Here is a 19,476-nt window from a genome sequence, read left to right as displayed (position 1 = left end):
CTATTCCTAAACTCTCTAGTATTTTTATTAGGAATGGGTGTTGTATTTTGTCAAAAGCTTTCTCTGACCATTCATTTTTTAAAATAAATTTTCCAAATTTTCTCCTTCCCTCCTGCCCCTTCCGTACTTCTTGAGGAGGCAAGCAATATAATATCAATTATACATATGAAGTCATGCAAAACATATTTTATATTGGACATGTTGAAAAAGCAGACACAAACCCAAGAAAAATAAAGTAAAAAAAGTATGTGTCAGTTTGTACTCAGAGTTCATTAGTTTTCTCTCTGGAGGTGGATAGCATTTTTAATCATGGGTCCTTTGGAATTGTCTTAGATCATTTGTCTTGATCAGAATAGCTCAGTCTTTTACAGTTGATCATTGAAACAATATTGCTGTTACTGTACAGTGTTCTGGTTCTGCTCACTTCACGTTGCATCAGTTCATGTAAGTCTTCCAAGGTTTCTCTGACACCATCCTGCTCATCATTTCTTAAAGCACAATAATATTGCATCACAGTTATATAACAAAACTTGTTCAATCATATCTGATTTGATGGGCATCCTGTCACTTTCTAGTTCTTTTCCACCACAGAATGAACTGCTATTTTTTTTTCTTTGATCTCTTTGGGATACAGAGAGTAAATCTTTCCTCTCTTTCTCCTTTTCACACTCCTTCTAAATCTGTTATCCAAAACGAAGTGCCTTATTCAGCCATTCCCCAGTTGATGGGCATCTCTTCAATTTCTAATTCTTTGCCATCACAAAAAGAGCTTCTGTAAACATTTTTTGTACAAATGTTCTTTTACTTTTTTTTTTTTAATTTCCGGGATACAGACCTAGTAGTGGTATTGCTGAGTAAAGGGGTATGCACAGTTTTATAGCCCTTTGGGCATAATTTCAAATAGTTCTCCAGAATGGTGGAACCAGTTTATAAATCCATCAACATTGGATTAGGATCCCAATTTTTCCATATCCCCTCCAGCATTATCATTTTTCTTTTCATGTTAGCTAGTTTGATATGTGGTATCTCAGAGTTAGAACTACTCAGCTTTTTTTTTTTTGATGGGTAACATTTTATTTTATTTTGTTAATCATAAAAGTATTTTATTATTTTCTAGTTACATGTAGAGATAGTTTTCAACATTTGTTTTTATAAGATTTCTAAGAACTACTCAACTCTTAATTTGCTGCTTCTGTTTCTTTATCAAAAAGTTAATATTAGAAAAGAGAGAACAAGAATGGCTAATAGGGAGTTGGTTCTCAAGATATTAAAAGAATGTCTTAGAATTTTAGATGTAGACCTAAGACTTTAGAGGTCACCAACCCCCTGATTTAACAGGTGAGGAAACTTGAGGCCCAGGGAAGTTAAGAGACTTGCCCAAAGCCAGAAAGGTAATAACCATCAGAAGCAGGATTTGAATCCAGGTGCAGCTAGGTGTCTAGTGGATGGAGTACTGGACTTGGTGTCAAGGAGACTCATCTTCCTGAGTTCAAATTTGGCCTCAGACACTTACTAGCTGTGTTACCTTAGGCAAGTCACTTAAACCTGTTTGCCTCAGTTTTCTCATCCATAAAATGAACTGGAGAAGGAAATGAAGGAAAGATACTCCAGTATCTTTTCCAAGAAAACCCCAAATGGGATTACAAAGAATCAGATACAACTGAACAACAAAACCTTAGGTTCTAGAGCTATTCTTTCTACTGTAACACACTGCCTCCCACCTGCCCTTGTTGAGTTCTAGTTAACAGATCTAGGCTTACAGTATGAAGATCCTGGAAGAATTGGTGGATGTTGCTACTTTTCAGTGATCCTGGAGAGATCTTGGAGAATTTGAGAGGTGCTATAGGACCGGTTAATTGGAGCTTCTGTTCTTTTTTCTTTTTCTTATTTTTTTTAAACGTGGCAATGAGGGTTAAGTGACTCGCCCAGGGTCACACAGCTAGTAAGTGTCAAGTGTGCAAAGTTAGATTTGAACTCAGGTCCTCCCGAATCCAGGGCCGGTGCTTTATCCACTGAGCCACCTAGCTGCCCCAGAGTTTCTGATCCTCTTGTTCCTTTTGGCCATGGACTGGGGGCTAAAGCTGGAAGAGAAAGTTGCAGTAAACAAACCCAGAGCTAGGAATGGGGACCAGGAGAGGGGGAATATAAAGGTGTTTTGTTTTTCCTATAATCCTTCCTTCTCTCCTCTCTCTCTATCCATATAGAGAATCATAGGGTGCTCTGCCCAAAGGAATATAAGTTTTGATTGCTGAATCCTCACAAGATTTCTTGGGCTTTACAGGCTAGATTTCTTTTAAGGACTAACCCTTAAAACCAAATTACTCTGGTTCTCATTGATTGGCCAACAACAGATGCCAGCTCAAGCCTCATTTGGCCCTTTTTTGGCCTCTTAATGGCTCAGAGTATAAATAGCGATTGTTTCTGTTTTGGCCAGAAACTCTGAAGGTCTCATTCTCCCAGGTTTCCTTCCTTCCTTCCTTCCTTCCTTCCTTCCTTCCTTCCTTCCTTCCTTCCTTCCTTCCTTCCTTCCTTCCTTCCTTCCTTCCTTCCTTCCTTCCTTCCTTCCTTCCTTCCTTCCTTCCTTCCTTCCTCCCTCCCTCCCTCCCTCCCTCCCTCCCTCCCTTCCTTCCTTCCTTCCTTCGCCTCATTTTTTTTACCAGCCTAAATCACTGAATGGATGTTGCCTCAGGCCAACTGAGACCGGGCAAAGACCTGAGCTCCTGGAAAAGGCCAAGATCTCCTTCTGAGCATGGGCCATCTCCAGTTGTCCTGATCTATTTCTTGCCGCTGGACCCACATGGCTCTGGAGGAGGGAGTGAGACTGGCAACTTTGCACAGCCCTGCCTTACTTAAATCCAATTCAGTGCAAGTCATGATATCACCCTGATGTCATGGTCCTCTTGGTAAAATGAAGGACAAACAACAATCCTTACTTCACGATGCCTTATTCTCTACCACCTCAATCTTCTTTCTGTACCCTTTTTGGTTTACTTTTAGCTTCTCAATCTTTTTTAATATTTCTGGATGACCACACCAGCCTAATAGGTTATAAGATTTCATTCAGGTTGTCTAAATGTTGATACCTGTTTCTATAATATGTGTGCTTCCCCAAAAAGTCAAAAAAAAAGAAAAAGAAATTGAGCATCTTTTATTGCCTGGGGCTACAAAGTAAGAGATAACCTTATGCAAATTGTTTTGTTTGTTTGTTTGTTTGTTTTAGGCAATGGGGGTTAAGTGACTTGCCCAGGGTCACACAGCTAGTAAGTGTCAAGTGTCTGAGGTTGGATTTGAACTCAGGTACTCCTGAATCCAGGGCCGGTGCTTTAACCACTGCGCCATCTAGCTGCCCCCACCTTATGCAAATTGAATGCAGATTTGAATGTGTTTAGTCCAAGTCCAGGTTCCAACTTGAGGTCTTTTTTTTTTTTTTTTTTTTGGTGGGGCAATGAGGGTCAAATGACTTGCCCAGGGTCACACAGCTAGAGGTCTTTTATTTGTAAAGGAGAGCTTTCTATTGCTTCTTTTTGGGGAAAAGAAGGACTTATCATGTTTGAGATAATAAAGAGAGCTTCTCTTGCTTAGTGTAGAAAGCAACCTCTTAGGAATAAAACCAACCTTCAAATAAGAGATAAGGTAAGAAGTAATAATGGTCCTGCATCTCTTCCCCAGGATTACTTGTAGCTGCAAAAAGAGTAATTAGGTAGAGAATGGAAAGGGCATTTGAAGACCATGGGTAATCGAACTTTGAGGGACAATGGTGAAATAATTTCATCTTCTTATCAGCTCAGTTCTAAATTTTGATGGCATAATATGAAATATCAGCTATCAAGAGCTAGTAGTTTGGTAAGGATTAAAAATTATAAAAGTGTCTCATATTTGTATAATGCATTACAGCTTTATTTTCTTTAATTGTTCATAGATTTAGAACTGAAAGGAATATCTGTTGTTTAGTCATTTTTTTTTTTTTCAGTCATTTCAGACCCTTCGTAATCTTATCTGAAGTTTTCTTGGTAAAGTTACCAGAGTGGTTTGCCATTTCCTTCTCTAGCTCATTTTACAGATGAAGAAACTGAGGCAAACAGGGTTAAGTGACTTGCCCAGGGTCACACGTCTATTGTCTGAGGCTTGATTTGAACTCATGTTTTTCTGACTCAAGGTAGGGCCTACTATCTACTCTATCCACTTACCTGCCCAGGGACCATCTAATCCAAGCTCCCCATTTTACAGATGAGGAAACTGAGTTAAGGGACTTGTCCAGCATCATAAAGTGGCAGAGTTAGGGCTTTAAGCTAGATCTTTTGACTTGAAATCTAGCCATCTTTTCATGGAATTCTTTTCACTTATCTCCTTCATCTCCATGATTTCATCAGAACCTCACAATAGCTCTGTCAAGTAGTATGGATCATATTATGCCCATTTTGCAGATGAAGATACTGAGACTTAGCCATCGTCGTCTTCCCTAAAAGTCATATACCTAATTAAGTGCCAGTGGTGGGAGAATTAAACCCAGATCTTCTTCAGCCCAGGCTGATTGTCATTCTACCCTGCTTCTTCATGGATTACTAATCGACTTGAACAGAAGATAGGGTAGCATCTAAGTTGCTATCATTTCCTCATACTTGGGTGTGGAACATTCTCTTCCAGTTGGAGTTCAGAGCTTTGGTTATGGGAGTGTATAGATTTTGACAGAAGGAGGAGAAAGTGCTCAGCCTAGAGGCAGAATGTGGTGGTCCAGTGGATAGAGCAAGGCCTGGAGTCACACTCTTCAAAGTCTCTGGTAAACCTATAGCAAAATTCCAGGACAAGGAAAGGAAGGAAGGGAACAAGTACTTATTAAGCACCTACTATGTGCCAGCCATTGCACTAAGTGCTTAAAGAATATTCTCTCATTTGATCCTCACAGCAACCTTGGGAGATAGAGGCTTTTATTATTCTTATTTTGCAGCTGAGGAAAATGAGGGAAGGTTCAAAGCCTTGAAGAGTTGGTGAGGGAATCTGAGGGGTTTGGTGGGCCACGTGCTAGCAAAGACTTTCCCTGAGTCTTAGCTTACGTATTGGCCCAGAGAGGTTTCTTAGGCAATCTCTATGGATGATCATAATGGCTTTCTCATTGTTGTTTTCAAAGTTAATCATGACTAAGCAGTAGCCGAGGCAAGAAATGAGGACACTAAAGGAGGATTACAGTCAAACACTCTGGTGATAGCTGATCAGAGCTGCATGTCTAATACCTAATGGTGATAACAGTAGCTAACATTTATATAGGCTTAAAGTGTTGCAGAGTGCTTTACATATATTATCTCATTTGATCTTCATAACAACCTTGTGAACTGAAAATGAATTGAGACACAGGAGGAAAACTAAGGGTAACAAAAGGGGTTTTTGTGTGTTTTGTCCTTTAGTGATTTTATTCTCATTTAACAAATGAAGAAACTGAGTCTGGAAAAGTTCATTTGAATGACCAAGGGTAATGGCTATGGATTTGAACTCAACTCTTCCCACTTCTTCTTTGTGTGCTATTTCTGTCATCATGATATATTGGTTTATGGATTTTCATGAAAAAAATCCCACCTCCTCTGGTTAAGTTTTTAACAACTTAAGATTGATTGATGTAGAGTATTTGTGGCACCCAAAGGATGTGGATGATGGCCCATCTGAAAAGGTAAAACCCAAATTCAGACCTAGTTACAATAATTAGCTATTCTTTGGGTCTTAGTACTTTTGGGTCTATATAGAACTACCCTGGTCTCTCAGTCCTGTTTTCTCTCTGCTCCTTCTTTTATTTACTACTCTCAGCTAGAACCTCCCTCCATTTATCATTTATAAAAGTTGTAAAGATTCATGGTGGGTGTCCTTTCAAGATAGATTTTGTAGTATGACTGCCCCATTCCTCTGCTGCTTTTTAACTGAAGGTATTCTTAGCACAGGGGAGCTAATGGGGGCAAATGTTTTAAGGCATCAAGTTATCTCTGTCATGTTTTGCCATCCATGTCTGTCTTAGAATCCAAACATGTGGTAGACACAGTGTTTTCAGTGGTCATAAAAATTCAATATCCATGAGCCACTTAACACATTCCCCCATATTGTTCCCTCATGGAAACACCCAAGATTTCTTTTTTTAACTCGACTGTCAAGATGTTAGCTGTTGAGGTCACAAACAGCACAGTGGTTTCTAGAAATAAATGGATTGTGGTTTTATTTTTGCTTTTAGAGCTGCATGAAATGGAAAGGAAATTGGGTTCAATGAAAGCATAGCTCCTGTAATGTTTTGCTGGAAATATTCATATTGTTTTGTTGCCTTTTAATTTCCAGGCTTACTACATGGATAGATTCAGAGATCTAGAGCTAGAAGGGGCCTTAGAGGCCAGCAGATCTACTCCCCTCATTTCACAAATGAGGAAACTGAGGCACACTGATCAGTTCAGCATTCTATAGTTAATAAATATCTGAAGCATCATTAGAAACCAGGGCCTTGGGGCAGCTAGGTGGCACAGTGGATAAAGCACTGGTCCTCGATTCAGGAGTACCTGAGTTCAAATCCAGCCTCAGACCCTGGGCAAGTCACTTAACCCTCATTGCCCCTCCAAAAAAACCAAAAAAAAAAAAAGACAAAAAAACAAGAAACCAGGGCCTCCAGACTCCCAATCAGGTGCCCTATCTACTGTCCCATGCAAACTCTCTTCTGGGCCAGAACCATGGATTTGCTTGGGGTACAACAGATTGACTTTCTTTGGCTTTCCCTAGTTGATTACTTTAGTTCCATGAAGATGAAGGATAGCATCATTACCAGCTTGCGAAGGCTCTACTTTAGTGGTCCTGCAAAGCCAACTAATAGTGTTTTGCCCATTATGTTTGCTTTTGTTTTTGTTTTTTTGTTTTTGTTGCCTTAGCGATGTAGTAAATAATAATGCAGTCAATTCTCCACTTAAGGTGATTTGCATCTGCTGGGCTCAGCCACTTACTGCAGGCCTCGCAGGTAAATGAACTCACATCAGTCTTGTTCCTTGACATACTCTGTACTAAGCATCGCTCCCTCTGCTCCGAGCTTCAGTCAGACCTCTTAGCCAGCCCTTCTTCCTTATCTCTGCATTTGGGCCTGGTCCAGTCCCAGCTTCAGCCCCAGCCCCAGCCATAGTCTCCCCTCTCTGGGGCTCTTCGAGTTTCAAAGGTAGACCTCCCCAGGGGAAACAGGAGCAAAACAAAACCAGGAGATCAAAGAAAAGGGTAGCCAACTAAGAGAGGGCATCTGATGATTTTTGTGTGGGGGGGTTTGTATTCACAGTGCCAGGCATATAATAGGTGCTTAATAAATACTTGCTGATTGATTCCTTTAAATGAGACCAATTTTCTTTTACAGCTAGTAAATTGTCACTAAATAACATGATGCTATAAGTCTCCTATAGACCAAAATAGTAACTATGAGTCATGGGGTTAGAGTGGAAGGAGGGAGACAAAGGAGAAGGAGTCTCTGGCTAGCCCCAAGAATGGTAGTTCCAAAGAGCGACTTATTCAGTCAGTGGTTGAGGGAAAACCAACTCCGATTGATGAATGAACTCAGTAGGCACTGGCCTTTGCTGCTGTTTTGCTGCTGACCTCCACAGTATTGATCTGTCAGTTTGCAACCTGCCTCCACTTTAGTCTTAGTCATTCTCTTTCACCTGTGATCCAACTGCTAGCTGGCAGGAAGGAAGGGAGGGAGGGAGGGAGGAAAGAAGGAAGGAAAGAAAGAATGCAAGGAAGGAAGGAAGGAAGAAAGGGAAGGGAAGGAAGGAAAAGGAAAGGAAGGAAGAAGGGGAAGGAAGATAGAAAATGTTGTGGGGAAATTGTGTGGGGCGTTTGGGGTAGGGGTTCTTAGGTATTCCTCTTTAAAGAATGACACCATCTTCCACACAAATCCAATTAGAATAAAATAATAGGTTATTAGCTCTTGGAGGCTGGACAACTTTCCCTGCTGTCAGATATTTTTGTCCATCTCTTCTCCATTCATCCATCTTTGTCTGTCTGTCTATCTAAATATTGTCCATGATCTAAGGGTCCTGAATTTATCTCAGCCTAATTGACTTCCCAAACTTAAGTCTCTCCCCTCTTCTAACTCATCCTCCACATAGTTGCCAAAGTGATTTTCCCAAACTGCTGAATATGTATTCTCCTTAAAGTAGGGATTGTTTGCATCTTTGTCCTTGTTACCTTTGTATCTATCAGAGTGCTTGGCACACAGATACTTAATAAATGCTTTTAATTTTGACTGACCAAGTTACTCCCATACTCAATAAACTTTAGTGGCTCCCTGTTACCTGTAAGGTCAAATATAAGCATCTCTACTTGGCATTTAAAACATTCATAATGTGGCCCCGGCTTACCTTATGTATTGCTTCCCTTCATGTGCCCTATGGTCCAGCTGGGCCAGTTCTTTTGCTGTTGTTCACACATACAACAGTCCATTTCCAATGTCTATACCCTTGTACTGTCTGTTCTCCTTGCCTGGTTTGTACTTCCTTCTTCCCTCTGCCTCAGAATCCTTAGTTTCCTTTAAAAGTCTCTAGCTGAGGCTTTTTTTTTTTGGGGGGGGGTGAGGCAATTGGGGTTAAGTGACTTGCCTAGGTCACACGGCTAGTTAGCGTCAAGTGTCTGAGGCTGGATTTGAACTTAGAGCACCGGCCCTGGAGTCAGTAGGACCTATCAACTCTGCCACCTAGCTGCCCCTCGAGGCTTTTCTTGATCCCCTGTTGTCACAGCCTCCCCCCAGCTACTAGTACCTCCTCCCCCAAATTACCTTATATTTAATGTATATTTTGAATATTCGTATGTTTTGTTGCCTATATCTATTTACATATCTCCCCTGAAAAAGTATAGCCTCCTTGGAGCAGGAACAGTTAAATTTTTTGTGTTTGTGTTCCTAGCACGGTGCCTGGCACGTAGTAGGTGCTTAATACATTTGTTGATTGATTGAGTTTGTAATCTGCTCCCAACCCCACAGGATCAAAAGATTGTGCTCCCTCACCATCCAAGCTTACAATTGGAAAAGAAATCCTTAAACAAAGGGGATACATTAATGAAATATCCCTCCCCCTCAGAAAAATATTAATCAGGGCCAAGGTCTGGTCTAATCAACTTATATAACATCAGGGTACAAGGTGAAAGAAAGTACTTTTTGTTGAGTCTTTTTTCAGTTGTGTCGGACTTTTCATGACTCCATTTAGGGTTTTCTTGGCAAAGATGCTTGCCATTTCCTTCTACAGTTTATTTTACAGATCAGAAAATGGAGGCAAACAGGGTTCAGTGGCTTACCCAGGGTCATACATCTAATAAGTGTTCGAGGCTAGATTTGAACTGAGGAAGGTGAGTTCACCTAGATGAACACCTAGGTTCCAGGACTTACTTTTACTATGGAGTAAATATACTTTCTCTTTTGGTGTGGAAGTAGATAGAACCCCTGGGCTGGGAGTCAGGAAGACTTAAGTTCAAATCCTACCTCAGACAGACTAGCTGTCACATAGCCTTAACAGCCTCAATTTCTTGAATTATAAAATGAGGATAATAATAGCCCCTACCTCCCAAGGTTGTTGTGGGGATCAAATGAGATTATATGAGATTATATTTATAAATCCCTTCCCCTTCTCCTTTTCCTTTCCTTTCTTTCTTTCTTTCTTTTTTGTGGGGAAATGAGGGTTAAAGTGACTTGCTCAGGGTCACACAGCTAGTAAGTGTCAAGTGTCTAAGGCTGGATTTGAACTCAGGTCCTCCTGAATCCAGGGCTGGTGCTTTATCCATTGTGCCACCTAGCTGCCCCCTTTCCTTTCCCTTCCCCTTTTTCTTCTTCCCCTCCTTCCCTTCCTCCTGTCCTCTTTTCCTTAATTCCTTTTTTCCTTCCTTTTCCTTTCCTCCCTCCCTGTCTTCCTTTCTTCCCTCCCTCCCTTCTTCTCTTCCTTTCTCCCTCCCTCCCTCCCTTCCTTCCTCTATGTTTATACAGAGAAATGTACAGTCAGAAAAAGAGGACAACAAAGCAGGTATCTTTGGAACAAATTATCAACATCATCTACATTATAGAAGAATTTAAAGATTTTTATGTAGCACTTTAAAGTTTTTAAAGTGCTTTTCACACATTATCTTATTTTATTCTCATAAAATCCTCACAGAGTAGTATTTTACAGATAATTTTTTCCCCATTTTACAGAGCAGGAAATTGAGACATGTGACATGTTTCAGAAGTGAGAAGGGGAGGTGGGGCAGCTAGGTGGTGCAGTGGATAAAGCACCAGCCCTGGATTCAGAAGGACTTGAGTTCAAATCCTGCCTCAGACACTTGACACTTACTAGCTGTGTGACCCTGAGCAAGTCACTTAACCCTCATTGCCCCACAAAAAAAAAAAAATGAAGTGAGAAGGAAACCTACCTCTCTTTTTTTTTTCCACTTTAATTCCTCTGTTCTTCCCATTACACCAAATTACACTAGTAGCACAAAAGAGCTTGAAATCTCCCTAAAGATATCTGTCCAAAATCCTTCCAAAGAAACTTTCTGAATGCTGTGTCCTCTGCATTTCAACTAACCTCTCACCTTTGTCTGAGGTTCTGTGCTATGTATAGGGGATACAAAGACAAAATCTAAATGATCCTTGCCCTCATTTTCTGATTTAGAGGTCAGCCAAGAAAACCTTTTAAGGTGCCTACTATGTGCCAGACACTGTGCTAAGTGCTGGGGCTACAAAAAGAAGAAAAAGATAATCCCTGGCCTAAAGGAGCTCACAGTCCAGTGGGGGGAGATGATAAGCATACAATTATGTACAGACAAGCTATATACAGAATAAATAGGAAATAATTAACAGAGGGAGGGTACTAGAATTAAGAAGGGTTATAGTAAAAGCTAAGGTGGACAGGCAGTGTAATATAGTAGATAGAGACTATAAAGTACAGATGAATTCATAAAATTTAGAGATGGAAGAAACTTGAGGTCATCTAAACCAAGCCCCACATTTGACAAATGTGGAAACTGAGGCCCAGTGAGGTTGTTGAGTTGCCAGAATTCCCTACACCAATGAAATCCCAGGTCTTCTCCTCCCTCTCTCCCCCAAATTAAGTTGGAATCATGAGAAACATGAGGCACGGTGGCGTGGTTGATAGAAAACTGATCTCAAAGTCAGGAATACCTGGGTTCAAGTCTGACTTCTGACCCGTGCTGACTGTGACCCTGGGCAAGTCACTTAACCTCTAGGTGCTCTAGGCCAGGGCTTCTTCAACTTTTTCCACTCATGTCCCCTTTTTCTCTTGAGAAATTTTTATACTACCTGGGTATATAGATATATAAAATAGTTATACATCACCTTTTAGTGTTGCAAATTTTTCACAACCCCCACATTCAGTTATGCAACCCCATATGAGGTTGTGACACTGCAAATTGATGAGGAGGTACCAGCCTGCATTGCTGTTTTCTCACCTGGGACTTCCTCATACCAATGAAATCACAGATCCAGACTATTTCTACTCCTACTTATGAGAAGTAAAGCAAGAAATTGTTCCGTATACCATTACATGTAGCTATATGTGACTTGTTACTGTTTTATATTGTATGATCTTTATATACTCCAAAAAGCATTCTATCATATACTACACAGCTTTAGAAAAATCAGAGAGACCAGAGATTTTCTGAGCTGGACAGAGACCTTAGTAATTCTTTTTTTTTTTTTTTAAAGTGAGGCAATTGGGGTTAAGTGACTTGCCCAGGGCCACACAGCTAGTAAGTGTTAAGTGTCTGAGGCCAGATTTGAACTCAGGTACTCCTGACTCCAGGGCTGGTGCTCTATCCACTGCGCCATCTAGCTGCCCCAGTAATTCTTTATATTAGATTCAGTGTAATGTTTCTGGTTTTATATATGTAAATATATACATATAGGTATGTATGTATTTTATTGTTATTGTTTAGTCCTTTTTTTAGTCATGTTCAACTCTTCGTGACCCCATTTGGGGTTGTCTTGGCAAAGATACTGGAGTGGTTTGCCATTTTCTTCTCTAACTCATGGTACAAATGAGGAAACTAAGGTAGATAGGGCTAAGTGACTTGCCCAGGGTCACACAGCTAGTGCCTGAGGTCAGATTTGAGCTCAGGAAGATGAGGCTTCATGATTCTAGCCCAGACACTTTATCCCCTGTAGTTCGTCTCTCTGCCTACCTATACACACACGTACACACATGTGTACACACATACAAATAAATATACATGTATGCATAAATTTTTAGTGGGCATCCGTCCCTCCATCAGTAATGTCATCCCACTATTTTAACTATTGTTTATTTAGATCCAATTTATATCATTCTCAATTTATAATTCCTTTTCCAGGAAAATCTCCTGTCAGAGCATTGACTGTGTTCCATAGATCCTTTTATCTAGTATTCAGTTAGAGGAGGAAAAGGATGTCTTTATGCATAATTGGAAGATGATGATATCAGTAATGAGAGCTGCCATTTATATAATGATTTATTGCTTCCAGACCTGTAAAGAAGGTGGTTTAACTAATATTGTTATCCACATTGGAAAGATGAGGAAACTGAGACTCAGCGGGGTGAAGTGATTGGCTCAAGGTCATACAGTGTTGGACTGAGGACCTTTGATTACAAATCTGGTCCTTGTTCTATTTGTACTCCAACCTTCTCCTAGAGAATCAAAATAATTGGAAGCAGGATGAGAGCTTACATTTAGAAACTTCTGTGTGCTTCTTTAAAATAAAGTTGTTACTGAATGCATTTATTTTTTAACATTTGAAGAAGATGTGGTAAATGATTTGAACTTTCTAGGATGCTAAAGGGCTAGTGTCAGGTGGTTGGACCTGCCTAAAAACAGGTGTTAAGGATTTTTAATAACCTTACCAGTGGCAGTCGTAAATTTTTCATGATGAAGTGGCAATTTGGGATATAGAACTGATTGCAGAAATCAGGATGTATTAGAACCGTATTTTTAAGAGTTTCCATGTTCTAGGCAGCATCCTTAAACCCTCATGATCTTATTTAGGTAGCCAGGTTGGGTGGTGGATAGAAGCCTAGAATTCTAGGAGTCAGGAAGAACTAAGTTGAATCCTGCCCCAGACACTAAGCTGTATGACCTTGGGTGAGTTCCAAGTCTTTGTTTGCCATAGTTTCCTCAACTATAAAATAGGGATAATAAAAGCACTTATCTTCTAGGATTGTTGTGAGGGTCAAATGAGATAATATATATATTTGAAAAACACTTAGCTCAGTGCCTGGCACATACCAGGTGCTTAGTAAATGCTTGTTCCCTTCCCTTGTGTGACTCTGGGCAAAATAATTTAGCCTCCGTGTGCCTCAGTTTCCTCTTCTAAAAAAGGGGATAATCATAGTACCACCCACCTCACCGGGGTTATTGTGAGAATCAAAAGACATAATATATGTACAATGCCTAAGAAAGACCACAGGAATGCTAGTGATTGTTATTTCATAAACATCCATAAAAGGTTATGGTCCTACAAGATGTGTAGTGCTCATTGTTTTAAGTTTTCTTTTCTGAAAGAGAATTTGATCAGTGACCCCTAAAGAACTTTCTATCCTCTCCCTCCCCTCCTTTATATGGAGTTTTGTACATGCAAGTTTCCTTTTGAGAATGGAAATGAAGACTTTTTTTCTTCATTTTTCCTATTTTAAAATACCAGGTATGCTGAGGCTGGCATATCCGTGTGAATTTGATTATATCTTGTGGGGATGTCGTCCAACAGAGAATGTTATAAAGCTTAAATTTAAATTTGTACATTTGGCCGCAGGCTCTCACAGGACATAAATATTTAATAAGGATACTTTGTCTATTCAAAGGGTTTAGTTGACTCCAAGGTTTCTCTGAGAGACATTTTACCAGGCTAATTTCTATGGTATAATTTTTCATTTAGCAAACTCTAATTTCTAGTAATAATTATTTAAACTTACACAGCCCATGATAGTGCTTATCCAATCACTGCCCAAGTGCTTTTAATCTTTTTGTTGTATAACTACTGTTATGATCTCAAATGAGATATTCATAAAGCGTTTAATATAGGGCACATAGTAGGCACTTAATAAATTAAATGCTTGTTCCCTTCCCCACCCCACCCCCAATCCTGCTCTGCCTAAGAACAGCAGTATCCCACTTCTTGACAATTAGAGCTCTCCTGGGATAGAATAAGGGCAGCTAGGTGGCATAATGGATAGAGTGCCAGGCCTGGAGTCAGGAAGACTCTAATTCATGAGTTCAAATTTGGCCGTAGACACTCACTAGTTCTGTGTGTGTGTGTGTGTGTGTGTGTGTGTGTGTGTGTGTGTGTGTGTGTTTTTAGGTGAGGCAATTGGGGTTAAGTGACTTGCCCAGGGTCACACAGCTAGTAAGTGTTCAGTGTCTGAGGCCGGATTTGAACTCAGGTACTCCTGATTCTAGGGCCGGTGCTCTATCCACTGCACCACCTAGCTGCCCCTGTGTGTATTTTTTTCCAGTTGAATCTTGATAATTACATGAGTCTGAATTGAGTAGGGAATGTTGTTTTGCCAACTTCTTGTAGCTAGCCACATTTGATGATAACAGTGCTGTTTTCCCACTTAGAGTGAGAGATGAGTCTTTTTTATTCACTTATTTACTGTTTTTAAAAATAGTTTCTCTTTCAAAATTCTGTTTTTCTTCCTCTTGTGGCTTCCTTTATTTCCCCCAATAAGCAGAGTAGCAGCAAAGGAGAAGGTATAAGGGCCCTGGTCCAACAAACTTTATACTTGGTTGTATTTCACATCATCAGGCTAAGCACCTTCTTATTTTTTCACTTAATGTCTTCAGTTCATCAACAAGTATTCCTTAACTATTTATTGCTTGCCAGGTACTGTTAATTACTAGAGATACAAAGACAGATATAAAAGTACCCCTGTCTTTTGGGAGCTTATATTCCTTCAGAAAAGATAATATATACACACATTTACAAGCATATGTATGTGTGTATATATATGCACATATACATACACATATGGATATATCATATTGTATATATCATGTTCTATAGTTTCTTTTAAAATTTTATTGATTTTCAACTTCTGAAATATGTATTTTCTTTTTGTTTTACTTTTTTGGTGAGGCAATTGGGCTTAAGTGACTTGCCCAGGGTCACACAGCTAGTAAGTGTTAAGTGTCTGAGGCTAGATTTGAACTCGGGTCCTCCTGACTCCAGGGCCAGTGCTCTATCTACTGCACCACTTAGCTGCCCCTGAAATATGTATTTTCATAACATAGTACAATAAAAAAGATGATTGCACATGAAACTGAAGATTCTGGACAGAATTCAGAAAACAACAATCAGAAGGACCTGAGGCCTGGGATTACATTACTCACAAGTCGGGTTTAAAACCTGATAATAATACTAAGCTGCTAAATATATAGTTTCTTGAGTAATATTGTTATATATACTCAGATATTTACATATATGTATGTATACCCACAAAAAAAGGGATAATTTTAGGGAGAATGGCACAAGCATATCATGAAAAAACTCATGTAAATAAGTGATAAGCTTTGAAAGAAACTAATACTTCTGAGAGGTGGAAGAGATGAAGGAGGGTATTCCGAACATGGGACAGTCTCTCTAAAGGCAAGGAGATGGGAGATAGAGAGTGTGATGATTAAAAATTGGGGAGACAGAGTTTCTGGGTAATTTAATAATTTTTATTAATAAAGCCATCAGGTTATTAATAAAAGAAAGGTCAGTGGTTGTTTCTCTCAGACCAAAGACAATCATGACATGGGGTTCACAGCTTATATATCCTTGAAACAGTAGGTGGTTCATCAGACAGCAATCAAATCTAATTGGTTGACGTAATTTGGAGGTAGGCTATATTAAAATGAAGGGCGATACCAGAACACCCCCAGCCTTGGGCTATCAGTTCAAAGAATGTATATTGACCCCTCCCTGGAGAAGAGACCTTCTATATTTAGACAAAAAGATCTGTCTCTACCCAAGCTTGAGTAGAGCACAATGAGCTTCTCCAGCCTAGATTCCTTGCAAGCTTGGCATGGATCTGACTAAGATAAAGAGATTCAATGCAATCTTATTGCAAGAAGTCAGTCTTATTTCTAAGAGTCAAGGCTTTGGAAGAAGCTAGGGAAGCTCCCTCCCCAAGATATTGGTTATTAATAATAATTTCTTATGGAGAGTCATGAATAGCAAGAAAGCTAATTGGATTTGACTTAAAATTCACGAAGGGGAGTCATGTATAAGCCAGGCTGGAAAGTGCTTTACAAGCCAAATATTGGCATTTCAATTTGATTCTGGAAGTAATGGGGTACCTACCTGCTGGAGTTTCTTGAGTAGGGGAATAACATGGTCAAACTTCTACTATACAAAAATCATTTTGGCAGCTGTGTAAAGGATAGATCAGAGAGGGAAGAGAGGCAGGGAGTCCAATTAGGAGGTCTTTGTGATAGTCTAGGCAGGAAATGATAAAGGCTTGAACTGGGCTGGTGTTTGTATGAGTAGAGACAAGACATGCAAGATGCCATGAAGGTGGTTTTGACAAGAGCTAGCAACTGATTGGATGGGAGTGATGATGGAGAATGAAGAGTTGAAAATAAGACCGAAGTTGAAAACCTGAGGAACTTGAAGGGTGATGTTACGTGAAACAGAAAAATCAGAGGCGGGTAGAACAGGGAAGAGATAATGAGTTCAGTTTTAGACGTGTGGATTTTGAAGTATATGAGAAAAGCTAGTTCAAAATGTCCAATAGGAGATGGTGATGATAAAAAGAAGAGATGTTATCTTAGGAATGTACTTACATGATTTACACGTGAGATCATAGATTTTGAGCTGGTATGATCTGTAAGAAGGGCAGCTAGGTGGCACAGTAGATAGAGCACTGGGCTGGGAATCAGGAAGACTCATCTTTCTGAGTTCGAATATGGCTATAGACACTTATTAGCTGTGTGACCCTGTCACTTACCCCTGTTTGTCTCAGTTTCCTCATCTGTAAAATGTGCTGGAGAAAATGGCACACCACTCTAGTATCTTTGCCAAGAAAACCCCAAAATGGAATCCTGAAGAGTTGGACATGACTGAAAAACTACTAACAACAACTGATCCTTAAGGGGTCATTTAGTCCAATCTACTCATTTTATAGGTGAGGAAACTGAGGCCTAGAAAGAGAAAGTTACTTTCCCAAAGTTCCCTAGTGGAAGACCCAGATTTCAATCCTATGTCCTCTAATACTAAATCTATTTCCATGGAAGATGATTTAACATGGCCGCTGGGGGTACCATATATGAAGAGGGAGGAGGTAGAATAGCATGAATATCTAGATGCTTTCCCCTCCAATATTTTCCCTGGGGGAGCTTTCATTTTTATACTCTTTCACCCTGAATGAACTACCCATCCTTTTTCTATGAAAAGATCACGTATTATAGTGGAAATATACGCTGGACTTGGAGGGAGAAGAACTGGTTCTGAGCCTCACTCCTGTCCCCTAATTAGTCATATGAATGTGGGCAAATCAGTTAGCCTTTAGCCATCTTTTTTCTTTTTCTTTTTTCTCTGTTTACTGTGGCTAATGGCCAACTTCACGGGCTTGTTGTGTGAGGAAAGTGTTATGTAAATTGTAAAGAACTTTGTAAATGTGACTTATGGTACTGTTTTCTCTTAAGAGAAAAGCAAGAGTTTGGTTCTTTGTGACTTCATAATTGCTTCCAAGGAGAATGGGGGAAGGGAACAAGAATTTATTTAAGGCCTTCCATGTGCCAGGCATTGTGCCATGCACTTTTATAAATATTATCTCATTTGGTTCTTACAATAACCCTGGGAGTTGGGTACTATTATTATCAGCCCCAACTTACAGTTGAGGAAACTGAGGCAAACAGGTTAAGTGATTTGCCCAAGGTCACATAGATAGTAAGTATCTGAGCCTGATTTTAAACTCAGGTCTTCCTGAATCCAGGCCTAGCACTTTATTCACAGTGCTGCCTAGGTTCCAGCAGAGTTGAAATGACCAACATTGTGTTGAAATTTTTATAGTTTAATGCATCAATGGATCCATGATCTCTGTAGTGTGAGGCTGCTTGAAAACATCACAAAACTCACCTTTTTGAGGCATCATGATATAGAAAGAACTTCCAAAAGGCCTCCCTTAAAGTCTGGGCTTTATGATGTCTGCCTATGGGACTGTGAATAGAATGCCAGGCCTGGAGTCAGGAACACTGGAGTTCAAATACACTTTCTCTGTGACCCCAGGCAAGTCACTCCACCCTGTTGGCCTCAGTTTCTTCATCTGTAAAATACAGAAGGAAGTGGCAAGCTGCTTCAGCATCTTTGCCTAGAAAACCCCAAATAGGGTCACAAAAAGTCAGACATAACTGAAATGACTCAACAACAATAATCAGACCTTGGGCAGATCACTTTCTTTATCTTTATGATTCTTGGTTTCCTTATTTTAAAATGAGGGAGTTGAACTATATGATTTCTAAGTGTGTGTATGTCTGAGCCAGCTATAAAGTTGATTGTTAAATTTTCAGTGTATTTACACCTCAATGCTACAAGCCAGGGCTTGATTTATTGTTTTGTTCATTGTCTAAATTTCTAAAAATGTTAAAAATGCAGATTAAATTTAAAAGTATATGTACAGGGGGCGGCTAGGTGGTGCAGTGGATTAAGCACCGGCCCTGGATTCAGGAGGACCTGAGTTCAAATCCAGCCTCAGACACTTGACACTTACTGTGTGACCCTGGGCAAGTCACTTAACCCCCATTGCCCCGCAAAAAAAAAAAAAGTATATGTACATACATTCCATCATCTTCCCTCTCTCCCCCACCCCCGGTTAAACATTTACCAGCATATCTATATATTTATATATAAACACTGCTTCAGCTTGGCAGGAGACTCAATAGGACCACAATGAAAAGTTAAAGAAATGAAATCATAATTAGACTGAAGGCCTGGTGACTATGGGTTAACAACAACAATAATATTTAAAGGCATTTATGTCATTATTTATGTCATTATGACATTTACTAGCTGTGTGACCCTGGGCAAGTCACTTAACCCCAATTGCCTCACCAAAAAAATAAAAATTAAAAAAACAATAGTCCCATTGGCCATTTCTGACAGCATATGCACTAATCCACCACCTCTGAGTACTGAGAACAAGGAAGTATATTTTATCATCAGCCCTGTTGGGTAAAGATTGTCTTGAGTTCTAATGATTTTCAGTGGTTCCTCCTGCCCTTTATATTATTTTGGTCATTGTTCTTACTTTCCCTTGCATCAGTTCATATAAATCTTCTCGTGTTTCTCTGAATTCATCATATCTATCATTTCTTGTACCACTCAAATATAGCAGTCAACATTACTTAGAAATAAATCAGTAAGCAAGTAAATAAAGTAAGCAAGTAAAGCATCAGGGAGCTGCTAAATACACTCAAATACGATGTGCCAACTTCCTTTTTAAGAGTTACCTTTTTTGCTGCCACCTACACTCATAGGATTGTAGGAGT

At 39.7% G+C, this 19,476-nt stretch overlaps 1 protein-coding gene across 1 annotated transcript in view; it reads left to right on the top strand.

Annotated features, from left to right (window-relative positions):
• The window catches only part of UBE3D (ubiquitin protein ligase E3D), a 194,753-nt gene that overhangs the window by 119,070 nt on the left and 56,207 nt on the right, over window positions 1-19,476 (top strand). The gene's annotated exons all lie outside the window — the stretch shown is intronic.

The sequence above is a fragment of the Dromiciops gliroides genome, chromosome 4 (genome assembly GCF_019393635.1).
Source record: "Dromiciops gliroides isolate mDroGli1 chromosome 4, mDroGli1.pri, whole genome shotgun sequence".
Lineage (NCBI taxonomy): Eukaryota > Metazoa > Chordata > Mammalia > Microbiotheria > Microbiotheriidae > Dromiciops > Dromiciops gliroides.
Note: the sequence above shows the minus strand (reverse complement) of the source record. Positions and strands in the feature narration are given on the sequence as shown.